General features: G+C 50.9%; 1 protein-coding gene across 8 annotated transcripts in view; it reads right to left on the bottom strand.

The window, feature by feature from the left end:
• Nucleotides 1-13586, bottom strand: part of ATP2B3 (ATPase plasma membrane Ca2+ transporting 3) — a 120382-nt gene extending 106796 nt beyond the window's left edge. For 4 of the 8 annotated variants that reach the window (XM_081177196.1, XM_081177195.1, XM_081177200.1 and 1 more), the window contains exon 1: nucleotides 13234-13585. The gene's annotated coding sequence lies outside the window, so the exon portion shown is untranslated. Of the gene's footprint in view, nucleotides 1-13233 lie in introns of all 8 variants that reach the window. The other 4 variants (XM_081177202.1, XM_081177199.1, XM_081177197.1 and 1 more) reach the window with 2 other exon arrangements.
• Nucleotides 13587-20000: the final 6414 nt, after the last annotated feature.

Below are 20000 nucleotides of genomic sequence, written 5' to 3'. Positions count from 1 at the left end.
TAGAGTGCCTTCAGGCTTAAAGCAAAGCAAAATATCATGGAGGAGGAGGAAATCTACAACCTCAGCTTTACCACTAGAATCCTGCCTTAAGGCACCACCAGAGCTCTGCAAGGCAAATATTCTGCAAAATATCTGAGCTGCCACTAATCCAGATTCAAAGCCAACGCAATTCTAGTGCTCTCCAAAGACCTGGTCTGCTATCAAGTATTTTTGTAAAGAAATCAGAAATCAGAACATGCAATTAAATTATTGTTATTTGAGATAGCTTTCCTTACTTATGAGTAAGCCTCACTGGATGCAGAAATAATACAAGCATCACACTTCACTCTTAACTCTCATTATGTGTATAATAAAAAAGGTAAAAGTAAAGGACCCTTTGATGGTTAAGTCCAGTCAAAAGCAACTATAAGGTTGCGGTGCTCATCTCCCTTTCAGGCCAAAGGAGCCGGCATTTGTCCACAGTCAGCTTTCCAGGTCATGTGGCCAGCATGACTAAACCACTTCTGGTGCAAAGGAACACCTTTATGGAAACCAAAGCGCACAGAAATGTCGTTTCAATAATAGGAATAGGATAGGAACAGGAACAGGAACAGGAACAGGAACAGGAACAGGAACAGGAACAGGAACAGGAATAGGAATAATAAGCTCCACTGAAAACACTGGGACTATATCAGAGGAAATATTCATAGGATCAGGCTGTTAACAATAAGAATATTTTTGTTTGTGTTACAATGGTACCTCGGGTTAAGAACTTAATTTGTTCCGGAGGTCCGTTCTTAACCTGAAACTGTTCTTAACCTGAGGTGCCACTTTAGCTAATGGGGCCTCCCGCTGCCGCCATGCCACCACCTCACGATTTCTGTTCTCATCATGAAGCAAAGTTCTTAACCCGAGGTACTATTTCTGGGTTAGTAGAGTCTGTAATCTGAAGCGTCTGTAACCCGAGGTACCACTGTATTGTCAAATACTATAGTGATGTTTTCTCTTGCAAAAGAAAATATACTGTATTTTTCTGTGTATAAGACTAGGTATTTTTCCTAAAAAATAATGTCAAAAATTAGGGGGTGTCATACATGGATATATCTCCCCCCATTTTCTTAAATCTGAGTCCCCCAAAATAGAGGGCATCTTATACATGGGGATGTCCTATAGATGGAAAAATACAGTATATCTTCTGAAGATCTGTGTTAAAATTCTGACTTTTCTCCAACTGAGTTAACAGCAGCATTTTATTTACTTTATTAATATTCCTGTTTATTTCAGCACCAAAGGTGTTTTCACACACAATGCTAAAAGCCAAGTGTACAAACTGTATTACATCTGGTTTAAAAATGACTCCTGCCAGCTTTCCATCATGCCTTCACATTTGCATGTGAGCAAGAATGTGCAAGGAGGGTTGAAATTCGTTTTGGTAGTGGTGGGCTTTGATTTTTGTTTTTTAAGTCCATACTCCCTCAGGATCTCAGATAATTACATGTCTCTCCAAAATCACGCCAAATACAAAAAGGGTTGGATAACCTTCCTGGGTTAACATTAGCAACCAACGCTGGTCCAAATGAAAAAGTGTCATAGCATTTCTGGAAAATGTTCAGATTCTGTCCATGCTCGGTGAAGTGCGCCATAATTGTGGAGCTGCTTTAGAGAATTATTACCTATAGCACCACATGGATTTGCCACATTGTGGGAGCGGTTAGAGGAGCGGAGCCTGCAGAGATTGTGATGGGGTCCTGGAACAAAAGGTAGCCTTCAATAGAGCATGATGAGGCCAAGCAAACAGAGGGCTTCAGGAAACTCATCATCTTGAATTCTGCCCAGAAAGCAAGGGAAAGGCCCTAGAGCGCTGGATTAATGTGCACCTGAAAATTTCCAGAGGAACATGAAACGTTGCCTTATAACCAGTTCAGGGCCCTTCCAGTCATCCTTTTATTGTGCCTTCATAATGATCTGTGCTCATGATGCTATCAGAGCAGTTATACACAAGGCCGCTTTCAATATTGTAAGTTTAGGGGTGGACATTCTGCTTCATTTCCAATCAGTCCATGCCCTGCAGCTTCCTGTTGAAATATGGCAGCTGCTCATACCACAAGGCCCTGACTGATGCTCTTTGCATTAGATGCAGCAACTTTTGCCCTGTGCTTTCCTGGCCTGTATCTTGAGTGTTGTTGTTTTATTTTACCACATCACTTTCCCCAGAGAAACATGCTTGTTACTGCTTAATCAGAGCAATGGGCAATTCAGCTTTTCTACGGATTGCCATTTGCTCCAATTTGGCGGTAAAGAGCGGGTTTTTGCAGAGAAAGCAGTGGAGATGAAAAAACCACACTTGGACACAGAGCTTTAAAGAATAGACCAGTGCCTGGAAAGAGTGTAGGCAAGCCCTTACATAACTTCAGTGTAAGAGCATTCTTGTATTTAGGTATTCTGCAGCTTCTCATTAAGATACAGGTCCCACCCATTTCCTTCTGCAGTACTTGAAATGTGTGAAAAGGCACCAGATTAGACAAGGAAAAGAACAGGCCACAACTATGCTCAAGGGAGGGAGTCAGATTACACGTTGCCTCACATGGAATAAAAACCAAGATTCCACCTAGACCAGGCATCTTATCCTGAGCCCTAGAGGGGCTGCCACTTTTCAAGGCGGATGAGGTGCGTCCGGCACAGTTAACAGTTGTGCAGAAGACGTTCCACTCAAGTGGCTGAAATTCCTTCTACACGACCATTAAAAAGGCAGGAAGAGCCTTGTCCTCTTTTCCATCTGACCACTCGAATCCTGACTGCAAGTCTCAAGCTGGAGCCTCACCCAAATTGCAAGTGCAGATTCTTGAAGTTAGGTTGCTATGGATAATTGGTGTGGGGGCACATTCATCAGCCCCTCCACCTTTTATTTTTATTGAGCAAAGGTCCAGGGTCGGGTCTGCGATTCAGGAACACTGGATTTTTCTCAATAATGTTTTTTAAAAGTTAAATTAAATAATTAAATTAAAAATTAAATTAAATTAAATTAAATTAAATTTGGAAATGCAGTAAAATATTATAAAAATAAGGAACTGCAGAAAGAGGGGGAGGGGAGTCAAAATTATATATACTTAATAAATCGTTTGGTTTTTAGGGGGGGTTGATGCTGTAAAACTAATTTTATAAATAAAAATTTAAAAAATGTTTTTAAAAACAGCACCCCAAAAACCTCTATTGCCAATACTCTTGCATAAGAACCTTTCTCACTGTCTCCTGTTTCAGCCACTCTCATTTAGCTCTACTGCCTTCCATCTGCAACTCTGGCGCTACTTTAATGAAAGATACTAAGCAAAGTAAAAAGTGCTACAGGCCAAACATGTCTGAACATGTGCAGCAAGGTACCTCTTATTTACCACTCAAGCAGCTTCCGCACCCTGAGCAGCCCACCTCCCAGATGCTGCTAGATGACAGTTTCCATCTTCCCTGTCCATTGGGGCTGATGGGCATTCAGAGTCAAATATCTGGAGGGCACCAGGTTGGGAAACGCTGCACAAAAGCAATTGCAGCCAGTCACTTGCTCACTTAGAGTTAGTTATCAGAGCTTCCTTCCAGGTCAAATGGCAGGGTTGCTATCTCTGCCTGAACCCTAATCTCTCTCTTTAAAAGAAATCATCTCATCTCAGCTATCTGCCAATCTCCCATTCCCACCACCCTTCTGAGTAATACCCCTCCCCACCTTCTCACTATATAGAAGGATCTGGCAACTTCCGTTTCAGTGTATCTGAAGAAGTGTGCATGCACACGAAAGCTCATACCAAGAACTAACTTAGTTGGTCTTTAAGGTGCTACTGGAAGGAATTTTTTTATTTTAAAAGAAATGAAACTGATATGACAATATGGACTTCAAATCAGTTTGTGATGATACATTGATGTATCACCCAGCCTTACTAATCAGCATGGCCAGAGGACAGGAATGATGGGGACTGTAGTCTGTTAACTTCTGGAGGGACATTATGGTTCTAGGTTATGCGCTCTCAAAACACTGCTAAATCTTATACCTGTGTACACCACCTTTGAATTCTTTTTCACTCCATAAGTTGTTTCATATATGACTAAATCTTCAATCCAATGCCCATTTATCTTGAATAAACCCCATTAAACTCTGTGGTGTGCACTTGAAAATGTCAAGGCTGGATGTGACAAAAGAAGTGTGTTGAGGGTATGCTGGACTGCTGGCCAACCAGAGCGTGTTGCCATGTATTATGGTGAATGGCTGGGTGCCTGTTCACATTTGCCACAGATTTCTTGCAGTGTGGCCCTGAATTTCTAGTCCACCTAACAGGGCAAGCAACAAACAGAAGGGGAAGAAATGCAACGTAAACTGAGTGCTCACAGCACACCCCTCCGCTGTAGGATCAGCTCCAGCTTATTCCCAAGTTCCTAACTGAAATGACAGGCAGGCAAGTCCACAGACCAAGATGATGGCTCAGTAGTGCTGTCCCTTCTCACCCACTGAAACAAGTGGTTTGCCCTTTTATTTTCACAAGCACTATGTGAACATTCTTGCACTTATCTGTTAATTTGTTGTGTTATTAATTTTTTTCTTTTAAAGAAACTGAAGTCTTGTCATTGGAGTTTCCCCCCAAGCATTTCACTGATGTAAAGGCTGTGGGCCACTCGGCACCCTGAACCAGCCTCTGCCTCCAACCTTGCAGAACCAGTATTCACCCCCCCCCCGCAGCTTTGCATCCATCTTCACCCATAAACTCTGCCTGCAGTGTTTCTGAGGCAGGAGCTACACTCCATTGTCTGATTGAAATGGGTACTGGCTGCCTAAATAATGTATAAGCTGTTGATAGCAGAGAGGCCTGGCTGGCTGCGTTCGGCCAAAGGGGTAGGAGACCAAGGCTGATCAGTAATGCACTGACCCCTGGCAAGGGCCAAGCAGGAGAAGCGAGACACAGACACACAGAGAGAGGCAGGCAGGCTTCAGTTGAAATGGATGGTTCACAGTGTTTTAAGGGAAGTATCTGTAAGGATGGATGAAGAAACCTGGATGAAAAGAGGAGGAAGGAGCTTGAGTAGGAGGTCAGCATCCACCTGCTGGGACTCAAACCAGGAGTCTCCTTGGTCTGTGGGCTAGTAGCGCCCCCATCCACTTGAGATCACAGAGGGGGAGAGGGAAAATGAATTTGATGTAAGTGAAACATGGCTCAGATGGTAGAGCGTGAGACTCTTAATCTCCGGTTCATGGGTTTGAGCCTCCCATTGGCAGGGGCATAGGAAGGGGTGTGTGGCCCACCCTGGGTGTCATCCTTGAGGGGGGTGACAAAAGCGCACACTGCGGGGGTCGACACTTACTGCGGGGCCTGGCCTGCAGTGCGCCTGAGACACGCATCTCTCCTGGGAGTAACGCAGTGGATCCGGGCCCCACGCTGCCCAAAATGGCAGCATGGGGCTTGCGTCCACCAGGCGGACTCCTTGGGCAGCTCGCTGCACCGCCCCCCTGGGCAGATCACCACAGCGCCCCCGTGCATGGATTGCCGCAGCACCCCCATGCAGCGCCCCCGTGCGTGGATCACTATGGCGCCCCTGTGGGCGGCTCACCCCGCCCCTGCCGCTCCGGGTGCTGGAGCAGCTAGCTACGCCGCTGCCCATTGGTCAAAAGATTCCTCCATTGCAGGGGGTTGGACTAGATCAACCTCACGTTCCCTTCCGACTCCACACTTCTGTGATTCTATTCTCTCCCTGCCCTGCAACTCCAGTCTTAGCATAGCTCCATCAAAGGCAACCCCTTGCTCCCATCTAATCAGATCTGCATTTAAGAATCTCTTCCTGACTTTGGCCTCGCTTGTATGGCTCATAGAATCATAGAAACATAGAGCTGGAAGAGACCACAAGGGCCATCGAGTCCAACCCCCTGCCAAGCAGGAAACACCATCAGAGCACTCCTGACATATGGTTGTCAAGCCTCTGCTTAAAGACCTCCAAAGTAGGAGACTCCACCACACTCCTTGGCAGCAAATTCCACTGTCAAACAGCTCTTACTGTCAGGAAGTTCTTCCTCATGTTTAGGTGGAATCTTCTTTCTTGTAGTTTGGATCCATTGCTCCGTGTCCGCTTCGCTGGAGCAGCAGAAAACAACCTTTCTCCCTCCTCTATGTGACATCCTTTTATATATTTGAACATGGCTATCATATCACCCCTTAATCTCCTCTTCTCCAGGCTAAACATGCCCAGCTCCCTTAGCCATTCCTCATAAGGCATCGTTTCCAGGCCTTTGACCATTTTGGTTGCCCTTCTCTGGACACGTTCCAGTTTGTCAGTGTCCTTCTTGAACTATGGTGCCCAGAACTGGACACAGTACTCCAGGTGAGGTCTGACCAGAGCAGAATACAGTGGCACTATTACTTCCCTTGATCTAGATGCTATACTCCTATTGATGCAGCCCAGAATTGCATTGGCTTTTTTAGCTGCCGCGTCACACTGTTGGCTCATGTCAAGTTTGTGGTCAACCAAGACTCCTAGATCCTTTTCACATGTACTGCTCTCAAGCCAGGTGTCCCTCATCTTGTATTTGTGCCTCTCATTTTTTTTGCCCAAGTGCAATACTTTACATTTCTCCCTGTTAAAATTCATCTTGTTTGTTTTGGCCCAGTTCTCTAATCTGTCAAGGTCATTTTGAAGTGTGATCCTGTCCTCTGGCGTGTTAGTCACCCCTCCCAATTTGGTGTCATCTGCAAATTTGATCAGGATGCCCTTGAATCCATCATCCAAGTCGTTGATAAAGATGTTGAATAAGACCGGGCCCAAGACAGAAGAACCCTGTGGCACCCCACTAGTCACTCTTCTCCAGGATGAAGAGGAACCATTGATGAGCACCCTTTGGGTTCGGTCAGTCAGCCAGTTACAAATCCACTGAGTGGTAGCATAGTCAAGACCGCAAGATCTCTGCCTGCCTATTCCTCCCCATCTCCCTGCTGCTTGATTCTGGCCTTCATTTCAGCCCTCCTTCGGGTGAGCTTAGCAGAGCTCAAATCCTGGCATACCATTAGCTCAGCTTCCAGGTGGGCTGGCCTGCGGATCTGCTCCAGGATGCCAGGAAACTCTGGTCCTAATCCTTCCAGGGCTCCTACTTCAACTCCATGTGCTTCACTGCCTGTGGCCCAGTGCAGATGGTGGGTCACAGATGCGTTGGACAAAGGAGCCACCACATTCAACACATAACCATAAGATTATGACCACCATAATCTTGGTGAATCTCAAATGGAGAAGACCATGCTGAAGCCCCCCTGCATACCAAGCAGAGCCATTTGCTATGATGAGGGCTGTAGACATGTTGATTCTTTGAAAGTGAAGCAAGGTGAACCAATACGGGGCACAGTATTCAGTTTCCTTTGATGTATGAAAAGCAAGGTCCTTTCCCTAATGGAAACAAAGCTATGTTGACTGCTAAGTCTAGCAAAGTTTTCTTGGAAATCTGAAAAACTGCTGAATCATCTTTCATTTGGGCAGATTTCTTAACCTTCTGGTTAAAGAAAAGCAGCAAAAATTATGCAAAATAATATTTTGCATATTTTATACAGGTAACAGAATTCTGCTGCTTGAGGATTTGAGGTTTTTTGTCCCTGAACCCAGTGCTATTTTTCTAGAAAAAGAAGTGCTGGAACTCACCATGAACACCTCCCTTGTTATCTTAGAATGGTAATGGTGCCACCTGAGAGGCTGAGAGCTGAAAAAAGCCCTGCCTGTACCACAAATCATCATGTTCAGTTAAAAAAAAAATTCCTTCCCAAAGATAATCAGTCAGTCAAATCATGAGCACTCATGATCATGAGCCACATTCCAATGTATACCAAAATTTTCTCATTTATATAATGATATACAGAGTGGGCTACTAGTGGGTTTCTTGGCCTAGTAAAAAAATTTGGCTTCTTTGTGAGGTATTAATACGATTGTTTTCACTTATTGTTACAGACTGAAGGCCTTTCAAAACGCAACTTCTGCCAGGGGCCAGGTTTGCGGGCCTCTCAATATCCCACCAGTGGATTAATGCACAGATGGATAGAAAACATGTAATCGGATGACAAATGAAAGAGAATGAATGAGTAGCAGAAGTCAATGCATTATGGCAGCCTTGGGCACCCTGGCACCCTCCAGATGTTTTGGACAACCAGCTCCAGCCAATTATAGTCTGAAACATCTGGAGGGCACCAGGTTGGCAAAGGCTGGATTAGGGCCTGGATGGAGCTATGAGTGGAAGTGTCTGAAACCAAACCTGGCATTGATCTCTTGCCTGAAATGAACTTCCAAGGACTAGGAAAACTATTTCTCAATTTCCCCCTGAAAACGCCCCCTTCCCCCAGGCCATTGTACATTGTGTTCCCCCAGCCAGGTTCAGAAATTGGAAATAAGCTCATCTGGAGGAGGCAGGCGGGGGGGGGGGGGCAGAGACACACGAGGAGAAATAAATTGAAGGCAGGGGATTAAGCATCATTCTCATCTATGCATTCTCCTCTGCAGTTGCCCCTACACACACACAGGAATTGTGCATTATCTTGGCAGACAAAGGTTTGGAAAGAAACACACACTCAGTGGTTTTAGCAGGAGCCCCGGAGCTCACCTTCCTAGTATTTCCATCAGATCTGGCCAATCCAGAGGATTCATACTGCCTTCCAATCACAGCAGCTGGTGTTGTGCTATGCAATTCCCTGCTACGCCTGAAGTCCCTTTCCTAGGCTAGATCCCAAACTTGAATATTCATTAAGTTTCTGGTTTAAGCATCTGATATCCTAATAAGGTACATTAAATATGTATCTGTAGAGATATTCCATAGAAGATTTGGAAAGCCAAAGGTGCAGAAAATGCCCCAAGAAGAATTTCTGGGGTTGAATTATCCAAAAAATACTAGTGCACACATCTCTCTCCTCCACCCACAATTGTTTACATAATAGACTCTGGGCAGGACAGATCATACAGACCAAATAACAAATACAGACAAATAACATACTATGCTAAATAAAGCTAGGAGAATTTGCTATCAATGGAGATACAACCATTCAATCAGAGGTGTCATTCATGGGCCAGGGCATCCTGTTCTTCAAACTACAGGTGTTTATTGGCCTTATTACTTCTTACTATCTCCATGATAGAACTCTGCATATTGAAAGCCTGTTGTTACGAACATACAAATGGACTAATTTACATAGTATGCACACCAAAAGCACAAATCCCTTTACTTTTATTTTTAAAGGATAAATAACAACTTACAAATATTTTCTAAAAGTTTTACAGAGATTAAAAGGCAGCACAGAAAGAAACCACAGAGAATGCTCTTAAAATGTCCCTTTCCACACTTCTGTTCTTTACAAAAGCAAGTGAAAAATATCACTCTTATTCCCAGCCCCCAAATCTGAAAATGACACCCCAGTTGTTGTTACAGAAAAGCTGTAGCCTTCTCTAAGGGGGGAGGGGAGAAGTTTGTCTGGCTGGTCTGGGACCATAGATGGGGCAGGGTGGGGAGTGGCGGAGACATGACAAGGGCGACCGCAAGAAGGGGAAACACTTGAGCAGGTTACTTAATACAGGATTATATAAGCAGAGAAGGGGGGGGTGTAGGTGGATGCTTAGTTACTGGAGCTAACCATGGTTCTTGTGGAGAAAGCTAAAGAGAAAGCTAAATTATGGAGGAATCTGAGGAGAAAGCTAAATTTCCAAGGCTCTCTCCCTGATCTCTCCCTTAAAACAGCATCCATCATAAGCACAAGGTCTAACTCGAGAAGATAGATGCAGCACAGATTTCCCCACATTTTAGCAGTGAAGGGCTGTGGGGTCCCTGCAGTTCTGAAGGAGATTCCACACACCATATAATTTGCTGTGTTGAAGATAGATGTGTGTAGAAAATAACAAGCATGAGGAACATTCAAGATGGCTGGATGAATGAACCCAGGCACCGCTCTGTGGGTACCACAGACCCATGTGAGCAGGTGAAGGGAAATAGATGGGTCGGCTAAGAGCTGTGTAAATATAATAGACTTGTGAAGTGTGGGTATGTGGTTGGATAAGCAGAATTTCTAAAAACAAGTTGTACACAGTGTCAATGACAGAAGCAAAGAAGAAGATATATATATATATATATAGTAAGGAGGAGAAAGGGAGCGAATAGAGCCTGACTTGCACGCTGACTGAACTGACGGAGGAGACTCCAGCCCACAAAAGCTGCTGCCACATTAAATTTCTCAGCCTCCCAGAGGCCATCTGACTCTCTGCTGTCTTCGCTGCCGCAAACTCAGTTACCTCTCTGGAAGTTGTCACCAGGCTGACTATTGTTCCTCTTCACCACACAAGCATGAAATTTGTGTGTGGGGTAATCATATGTCCAATTTGTTTGAGGGTGTTATTCGTGCATTGTGAGAGTTGGGTCTCGCCCTGGAACACCCAACATGTGTGGGGTCGAGGGGACCCTGCTCTTTCCCACCAGACAAGAAGGAATGCCTGCCTGGGAAGGGCATGAACCAAGGGAGAGGAAGGCAAGGCCCCTTTTAGGCCATAGTGGACATCACCCTTCCTAAGTCCAGGTCTCACTTTTAAGCTGCGACTTGGGATCCATGATTTTTATCCCACATAGTTAGGGTACCGTAACCTTTTACTTGCTCACTTTATCCAGGCCGGATATTTTCTCGCTTCCCTTCTTTTGTCCTATTTCTCTGCCAGGCTTTCTCCTTCTCTTGATCTCTGCTCTCTCTTTCCCTTTCTCTCTCATGTTTTACTCTTTCCCTCCTCCCCTCCTCGTCTCCAAGAGATGGTTGCGGCACCATCTTGCCCAAGCCTCCTCTTTCCCACAGTGGCCATACAGACGCCTCGGGGACGCAGAGCACAGGCGACCCTTCGATCCTTCGCTGCTTGTTCTCACAACATATGGTACCCAAAGGTATTCTGCCTCTGAACGTGGAGGCTCCAGTCTGGCTACAAGCCACTGGGAGGCCTCTCATCCTTCGCGCCTTTGTCCCATCCCCTTCCGCAGCCACCTCAGCAGCAGCCAGGGCCCCAGACATCTTGTGCGGGCAGCGAATTCCACCAGAGCGCAGAAGTGCCCGTCACTCCGTTGCACCGAGGGGTCGTGAAGTTCTGGCAGCAGCAGAGGCAGAGGGAGGGAGACAAGTGGATGACCCTCAAAGGGAAGGAGTTCCCTCCCCACCCCGGGAAGGAAAGGCAAAGGCCAGGGGGGGCTGCGGGGGGCCATCCCGGTCTTGCCAACCTTCCTGCCGCCCCCGCCCCCATTTGCCACCTGCTGCCGGGCCCAGAGATTCCTGCGCTTCCGCCCCCCGCGTGGGAGCCCACGGCCCAGCCCCCTCCCCGCCAAGGCCCCCTCGCCCTGCCCGCCCCGCCTCCGCCAGACTCTTCCCCACCGCCCCCCCACGCTGCCAATCAGGCCTGCTCGGCCAATCAGGAACAGAGAAAGCCAGCCCCGGCAGCCTGTGGAGCCCGCCCCCTCCCCTGCAGTTGCCTGGAAAAAAGCGAGCGCCGGAGCGCGCCCGCCCGCCCGCCTTGCCATCCCAAGCAATGCGCCAAAGGAGAGCGCGGAGAAGGCGCTCGCTCGCTCGCTCGGTGCCCTTGGCGAGCTGCCGGCGGACTCGGCGGCCGCGCAGGCAGGCTCTCCTCCTCCTCCCCCGCCCTCGGCGCCGGCCGCCTCGTCTCCTCCACCGCCCCGTCTCCTTCCCAAGACGTCCTTCTCCGGAGCCGGCCGCCCTCGCAACGAGCTGAGGTCGCCATGAGGCCCGTTGGCTGGCCCGGGGCGGAGCGGGCGGGGAGAAGGCCAAGAAGGCAGGGAGCCTGCAGGACAAGCAGCAGTGTATCTCGAGGGGAGAAACCCCAAAGGGAGGCTCACATCCCCTCGCATCCTTCCAGCGCCGCTTTTGCGCTACCGTGGGGGTCTGGCTAGGCTAGCCTCTCCCGGGACCGAAGGGACCTTTGGAGCTGGGCGAGATCAGCCGGGCTCTGAGATGGAATACCCCACAGAATACCCCCCCCCCCATCTCCCTGCTGTCTCGGGCCTTTCTCGACCCATCCCCGCGTACTTCAGCCCTTTGCCCTCGGTTTTCTCTCTCGTCATCCCGCCAAGTGATACAGCGATCATTTCGTCTCCTTTCTTCGTTCGCAGTCTCCCTAGCCAATCCCTCGGCCCCTCCGTTTCCTTTCATTATCCAGCCCAAGCCACTGAAAGAAGCTGCCCCCAAAGGATCCCGAGAGATTCGTTCCCACATTCACATGTTCTTCCATCAGCCAAGACATTTTGGGGAGGGAGAAGGAGCAAGAGGAGGAGTGTTCCCCTCCCCCGCATACGACAGCAGGGATGGGGGAGGCTTGGAGCTGTCAGAAGCTTAAGTGGCTGCTGCCCCCTCCTCCTCCTGCCCTCCGTTTAATGCAGGTACATCGCTGCAGTGGGTGGGTGGGAGATCCCTATTGGGCTTGAACTACGCCCCCACCCACACCCCCTTTGCTGATCTGGCCAGGTACGTCACCGGTGCTGCCTCCTTTCTCGCGCTCCCTTTTCGCTCCGTGTGTGTGTGCGCGCGCGCGCAGCGCTCTCTCTCTCTCTCTCTCTCTCTCTCTCACACACACACACACACACACACGGTCACCACAGGAACATGTCGCTGTCACCTTGAGATGCAGGCAGGCATTGCAAGGTGCACCGGCGGAGAAATAGACGCCAAGGCAAAAATGATGGGAAGGGGCAGTAGAGGAGGTGGGAGCGGGGACACGCGCAAGACACGGGACGCTCTCCCCCCTCCCCTGCCCTCCCCATGCACATTTTGCCACTTCTCCCTCCCTAAAGCTGGAGCCGCTTTCGAATTCTGCCTCCTCCTCCTCCTCCTCCAGGTCTTCTGCTCAACGCCTCTTCTCTCTTCCCTCATCCCTAAATTAAAGGTTGCAGGGAAAGTCTACTAAGGTGGTTTTTTTTCTTTTTAAATCCCACCCGACCACCCAGCCTTCTTTTCTGCAGTGACTTCTCCGCACGCCATCCCGACCGCATTGCCCTCCCCCCCCCGCGCACCCACCCCCAGCTCCGCGCATCTCTGCATTACAGATGACGGAGGCTGCCCGGATTCCCCTCCGCAAGAGGAGGAAGGGGGCGTCTTTCATCCATATCCCCCCTCCGGAAAAAAAACCCCAGGCTCTTTTATTTTTATGTTTTGACCGACAGTCTTTTCCATCTCTCTTTATTCCCTCAACTCCCCTCCAAAATAGAAAGTCTCCTCAAGAGGAGCTACTTACCAGGCCATGCTAGAACCCAGGAGAGACTGAGGTGGGGAGGAGGGAGGCAGGTGAGGGAATCCGCTGCGGGGAGAAGATGAAGCGCGGGGTGGAACTGCGGGTCTCTCTCTCTCTCTCTCTCTTGGCCCGGATCCAGTCGAGAGGAGGAGGAGAAGGAGGGGGAGCTTCCTCGGCCTGATTTGCCCCCCTCAGAAGGGGACCGGAGGGAAGGGGAGGGTCAGGGCAAGGGTGGGGGGAGCCGGTTGTCTACAGCCCCGGGGATGCTGCGGCTGGCATCGCAGCGGCTACATCCTGCAAGGATGGAGAGAGCTCGCTGAGCGCTGGTCCAGCTGCAAATCTCAGCAGAGCTGGGAGGGGGAAACGAGGGGAGGAGGGGAACTGTGGTGCAAGCGGGGGGAGGGAGATGTGACTGGAGGCCGAGAACCAATCGCAAATCTCAGCCTCCTGCACCCCCTCCCCCACTTCACGCAGCCAAATCCATCCCCCCAACTCCTCCTTGTTCTCCACACCTCCCCAAATCAAGAGACACCCATAGATGTATTGCTGGAACTCACAGATGGCTGCTTCCTCCCCCCACTCCAGTCCCAGTGATGGTACGTTCCAAGCAGCCTCTCCGTCACTGATGGAAAGGATGCAGGGATGCAGCGATGGAAGGACCATCTGCTTGGTGCAGATCGTACCTGCCCCTGTAGCATCACAGCCACAGAGTCCTTGGCCAAGTGGGCAGCTCCGGATGCCTGAGTGGTGCTGGTGGTGGTGGATGGGCTGAGAGGGAGTGCCTTTCCCAAGGCCATCCACGGAGCTTCACAGCCAAGTGGTGATTTGAACCTGGGCCTGCCACAGCCAAGCCTCAAACTCTTATCCATTGCATTCTAGCGACGCAGACACAGAGTGGCAGGACCCAGCTAAGGGTGCCACACACAACAGAAGAGAGGGCTTTTTCAGTCATTTCGGCAGGGTGCTGTGGAGAGTCAGGAAAACTGCCCTTGCCACCATGTCACCCAACATCACTACTATTATGAAGGGTAAAAAGGAGGAGCCCTTTACCCCTTTCCTCTACTCAGAGCCTATTGCACTTGTACCTGGTGCTTTTGCTGGATCCTGCAGCTATCAAACAGAAAGACACCTGGGTGAATTTGGATCAATCTAGCTGATCTCCTGTGCCTATCTTCTTTCTATCCTCTTGTTTGTGCAGTGCTATAATCCCTGCCAGGTTTTGGGTCATTACAACTGTCTGTGATCTCTCTTCCAGTCAACTATTCTCATTTTTTTCTCCTTCTGACTGCTGAAAACTTCATGAACAGGGCCACAATCCACCTCAGCGCTTGGTTATGCATGTTCAAGCCCATCTAAATAATGAAGTGGCTGAAAACAAACATTCCTGATGTTCAGCTACCTTTCCATACTGCCTGATGAAGCATTCTGTAACTTGAAGCTTGCATACTCTGATGACAGAATAAACTAGTCAGTCAGATTACATCTGTCACCAAAACTAATTTGTGTTAGGACTGAACAGAAATGTATCAGAAGACTAATCCCATCATTTTCTCTCACCGTCCCCTAGAAAAAGTAGGCCACTTTGCAGGATTGTTTCCAAATATTCTCCAGTGTGTGTGTGTGTGTGTGTGTGTGTGTGTGTGTGTGATGCCACTGCACCCTCCTCAATGCCCTGGAAGGACTCCAAGTCTGTGTATTGAGAAGGATGCAAAAGAGTGATCAGGTACACAGTTGCTGCTGTTGCCACTTGCAAGAGCTACAATAACTAATCACAGGGTTGGGGGGGGGGGATAAAACTATGCTACTGTCACTGCTTGTAATCAGTCTCACCTCTGAAAAACTGCAAGAGAATTTCACCCCAACTAGGAAGAATTTAGTGAAATGGTCTTCAGCTTCCACCTCCAATTTCTTTGTCCACCGATAAGAGGTGATTCACTTCACCAGGCACACAGATTTGCCCCCAAAATTGACACTCTGGGGAGCTATCTTCTGCAAAACAGAAATCTAAGAGATCAGCATTTGCTACCATAGAAATATTATTGTCCTTCATTTTGTACAGGTTTATGTTGCCACATCTAGCGTGTTATGACCCCTTGAGATGAACACAGGTGTCAGAGCTGCTTCCCGATCCTAGCTCACAGAGGATCACGCTAGCCAGTGGTCACTTTATAAAAGTCTTTATTGAGTTACAGTTTCCATTCTCAAGCTGCTGCGCGCAACTCTACGTCTTAAGGGTTAGACCGGCGAAGCTCCGTCTGAGTCTCCGCCCCCTGTGCACCAGCTTACTAACCTAGCTTTACTCCACCTTTTCCGCCTGACCGTTCTTCTCTGGGTCCCTCTGCCCCCCGGGGTCTCTTCCTTCCGGGACTCTTCTGACGCGGACCCCCCGGACCCTCCTGTCTCCTTGCGCCGGGCTTTAGGACCTGGCTCCCTTTCCGGGCTGCTTACTGCCCCACCTTCCTGTGCATTTGAACTTGGCGCGCGCGCCCAACCTTCCACTTTCCTCCTGACCGTTTCTTCACTCTCCGATGGAGGTGTGGCCACTCCTGACTCGTGCCCTCCCTCCTGTTGCGAGCTGCCAGCGCTTGATACCTGGCGCCCTTCCTCTCCCCTGCTCTCTGTTGGTGACGCTGGTCCCGATTTCCAACTGCTCCCCTCTGAGGCCCCTCTGGACCCTTCTTCCTGGGGTGTCCCCCTAGGCTCCCCCCTTGCTCTGGCCACTGGTGCTCCTTTCTGTGAATCTTCTGATTCACTGGAAAGACTCGGAGATCTCGGGTCGTCGTCATCACTCATCTTTTCTTCTGCCTCCTCCCCCTCGCTCTCTGTTTCCTCCCTTGCCCTCGCCTCTGCTCCTGAACCCCTGACATCCATCCCCCCCTCGAAGCCCCCCCTTCCCCCCTCCCCTCCTTCCGGTGCGGGAGCTGGGTGCTGCCGTGTCATGGGGACGAATGTCGGATACAGTTCACTTCCCGTGGCGGGCCTCCAACCGAAGGCTTCCGGTTCTTCCTCCCTGCTCTCGTCGACAACGGTCACCTCCGCTTCCATCTCTGTGCCGCCGTGCTCGAAACCCGGGTCGTCCCCGAACACGTCCATGTCCGCCTCGTCGTCGGTCCCTCCTGGGGGCGTTGCTCGCCCGGGACCCTCCAGCCACTTCCTGCGCCACTGCTCCTCTGGTCTATCGTCCCACCAATACGAGGGTTCTGAGGCAGATCCCGAGGGTGACCCCCCCGGGGAACGGGCGTCTCGTGTCGGTTCCTCGTCCGAGTCGAACCCCTGGAACGTGCTGGCTGAAAGCGTGGGTGTGAAAAGCCAGTCGTCGAAAAAGTCTGCTGGCATGGGTCTATGTGGGAAGAGGGCGTGAAACTCGTCTTTGAGCAGAGGTTCCTCCAAAGCGTAGCCCGGCACCCAGCTGTTGGCACTGGCTGGGGTGCCCTCCTTGGCGAGAAGGTATTCTACCCCCTCTTCCCCCCATCTGGAGTCCAAAATCTCTGTGACTTCGTTGAGGGGCTCCTCCCGTGCCACTCCCCCTTGCTCGGTTCCCTCTCGAAGCGGACTCGGTGCCGTTCCTGGTTCCTGAAATCTGTGAGGTGCCTTGTAGGGAGTGAGCACCGATCTGTGGAACACCGGATGCATCCTGGAACCCTCCGGAAGCGCCAGCCTGAAAGCCACCGGGTTGACCTGCTCTTCGACTTGGTAGGGCCCCAGTTGTTTATGCCCTAGTTTCTTCTTCGCTAACGACCTGGCCGGTACTGCGTGGGCTGCCAACCAGACCCAGTCTCCCACATGGATCTCTTCGCCAACCCTCCTGTGTTTGTCTGCTTGTACCTTGTATGCGTGCTTGGCTAGCTCCAGGTGCCGCCGAAGCTGATCGTGGACCTCCTGCAACTCCGAACGCGTCTGCTGCCTGCGGCTCCCCCTCTCCCATTCTTTCCAGTCCCGGGAAGGTTCTGGGGTGCCTTCCGTTGTTGGCGAAGAACGGCGTCACCCCCGTGGAGACGTGCTTCGTGTTGTTGTAGGCGAACTCGGCGAGAGGCAGGTAATCCACCCACGTCGCGGGCTGTTGATTCGCATAACATCTCAGGTACTGCTGCATGATGGCATTGACTCGCTCCGCTTGTCCGTTGGTCTGCGGGTGTCTAGCCGAAGCCAGGTTGATCTTGACGTTCAGGAAGCCCATCAGCTTCTGCCAGAAGTTCGAGATGAACTGCCGCCCCCGGTCAGACAGTATAGACCGCGGCAGACCGTGAACCTTGAACACGTGATCTATGAACAGTTTGGCGGTCTGTTCCGCCGTGGCCACCTTCGCACACGGGATGAAATGTGCCATCTTGGAGAACAAGTCCACCACCACCAGCACTGCCGTCTTGCCCCTCGAGCTGGGCAGATCCGTGACAAAGTCCAGGGCCACTCTCTCCCACGGTTCGAACGGGGTTTGCAGCGGTTCCAGCAGTCCCGCCGGCGGTCTGTGTACTGGTTTGGCCCTCTGGCAGGTGTCGCACCTCGCCACATAGTCCGCGACCTCCCCTCTCATTCTGGGCCACCAGAAGTCCCTGGCGACTAATTCCATCGTCTTCTCCGTGCCAAAGTGCCCGGCCGTGGGTGCATCGTGCAACTGCTGCAGTACCTTGGCGCGAAGATCATCCCCCGGCACGTAGATGGCCCCTTTACGGAGGAGTAATCCATCGCGAACCTGGAACTCGCCGGTCGCTGCCGTACCCCTTTGCGCCTCTGCCATCTTGGCTCGCGTGAAGGAGTCGTCCTGCAACGCTCTCCTCACCGCATCCAGGTCAACTGTAGCCGAAGCACACGCCCACACCGTCGGTGCGAAGATGTGCATGGCAGCGGCTGGCGTCGCCTCCTCCAGATACTGTGGTTTACGGGATAGGGCATCCGCCATGACGTTGGTGTCCCCCGGGACATACTCTATTCGGAAGTCGAAGTTTGCAAAGAATTCGGCCCAACGTATCTGCCTCTGGTTCAGGAACTGCGCCGTGCGCCAGTGCTCCAGATTCTTGTGGTCCGTGCAGACCTGCACCGTGTGCTTGGCGCCGATCAGGAAGTGCCTCCACGCCTTGAATGCTGCATGAATGGCAAGCAACTCCCTGTCCCAGATGGTGTAGTTCTGTTCAGACTTGCTGAGCTTCCTGGAGTAGAACGCTCCCGGTCTCCAAGCCCCCTGCGGGTCTTGCTGCAACAGTACTGCTCCCACGGCTCTGTCTGATGCGTCCGTCTCCACCCTCATTGGCCTGCTGGGGTCGACATGCAACAGCTGCTCTTCCAACGCGAAGAGACGCTTGAGTGCCTGAAAGGACTGCTCCGCCTGTTCCGTCCAGATGAACTTCTTCTTCTTGGAACTGAGCGTGTCCGTGATGGCCGCTGTTTGCATAGCGAACCCCTTGATAAACTTGCGATAGAAGTTCGCAAATCCAACAAACCGCTGGACCTCCTTCCGGTTGCGCGGGCTTTTCCAGTCCAACACTGCACGGACCTTGGCGCTGTCCATGGCGAGCCCCTTGTCTGACAACCTGTAGCCGAGGAAATCCACCTCCGTCACGTCGAACTGGCATTTTTCCAGCTTGGCGTAAAGCCTATGCTGCTGCAGTCTGCTCAGCACTTCCTTGACGTGTCTGTCGTGATCCTGCTGCGATTCGGAAAATATCAGGATGTCATCCAAGAAGCAGACACACGTCTTGTAGAGGAGCCCCGCCAGCACATGATGCATGAAAGCTTGAAAACAGTGGGGGCCATTTTGCAATCCAAAAGGCATAACTCTGTATTCGTAGGTGCCCAGGGGCGTGAACATGGCTGTCTTCCACTCATCACCCTCCCGCATGCGAATGAGGTTGTACGCCCCACACAGGTCCAACTTGGTGAACACGCGGCCCTTGCGTACCGTCGCGAGGAGGTCGTCTATCCTGGGCATGGGGAAGTCCGATGGCTTGGTCACACTGTTCAAAATGCGATAGTCCACTACAAGTCTTTTTTGGGGTGTGTCCTTCTTCTTAACAAAGAATACCGGACTGCCCCCCACTGCCTTGGACTCTCGGATGAAACCGCGCTCCAAATTATGATCTATGAACTCTTTGAGTTCCTGTAGTTCGTCCTCAGACATGGAATACAGCTTCCCTTTGGGCAGCACCGCCCCTGGCAGTAGGTCAATCTTGCAGTCATATGATCTGTGGGGGGGTAGCTTGTCCGCCTCCTTCTCGCAGAAGACCTCTAAAAATCCCGCGTATTTGTGGGGGATTGCTTGCAGCGTCCCCAGCTGCAGCCGCGCTTCCTCCTCCTCTCCCTCCTGCCGGGGCAGAATGCAGTGCTCAGCGCAGTATGAGGAGCCAAAGACTAGCTGCCGCTGGTACCAAGCCAACGTCGGACTGTGTCTGTCCAGCCAACTCATGCCCAAGACAATAGGCGTGTCCGACAGTCTGGTGACATTAAAACTGATGATTTCCCTGTGATTTCCAAGTCGCATCACCATTGGTGGCGTTTGCTTCACCACCTGCCCCCCTAGCAGCTCCCTGCCATCCACCGTGATGACCTGCAGGGGCAGCGTGGCAGGCAACAGCTGTATAGCGTGTTTATCGACAAAGTCCTGCCCTATAAAGTCCGCATTGCTTCCTGAGTCAACGGTGATTGGCACGTCTAGAGTGAGGCCATTGGGTAGCTGAAGCGATGCAGTGAGCTGCACTACTGGTTTGGGCGGGAGGGGGTCTGTGGGCTGCAAAATCTCTGGGGACTGCTTTACTGACTCGTCTGGCTGGGCCCCAGTG

The sequence above is a fragment of the Podarcis bocagei genome (assembly GCF_964188305.1).
Source record: "Podarcis bocagei genome assembly, chromosome: 17".
Taxonomy (NCBI): domain Eukaryota; kingdom Metazoa; phylum Chordata; class Lepidosauria; order Squamata; family Lacertidae; genus Podarcis; species Podarcis bocagei.
The sequence above is the reverse complement of the archived record's forward strand: the minus strand, read 5'-3'. Positions and strand labels throughout refer to the sequence as shown.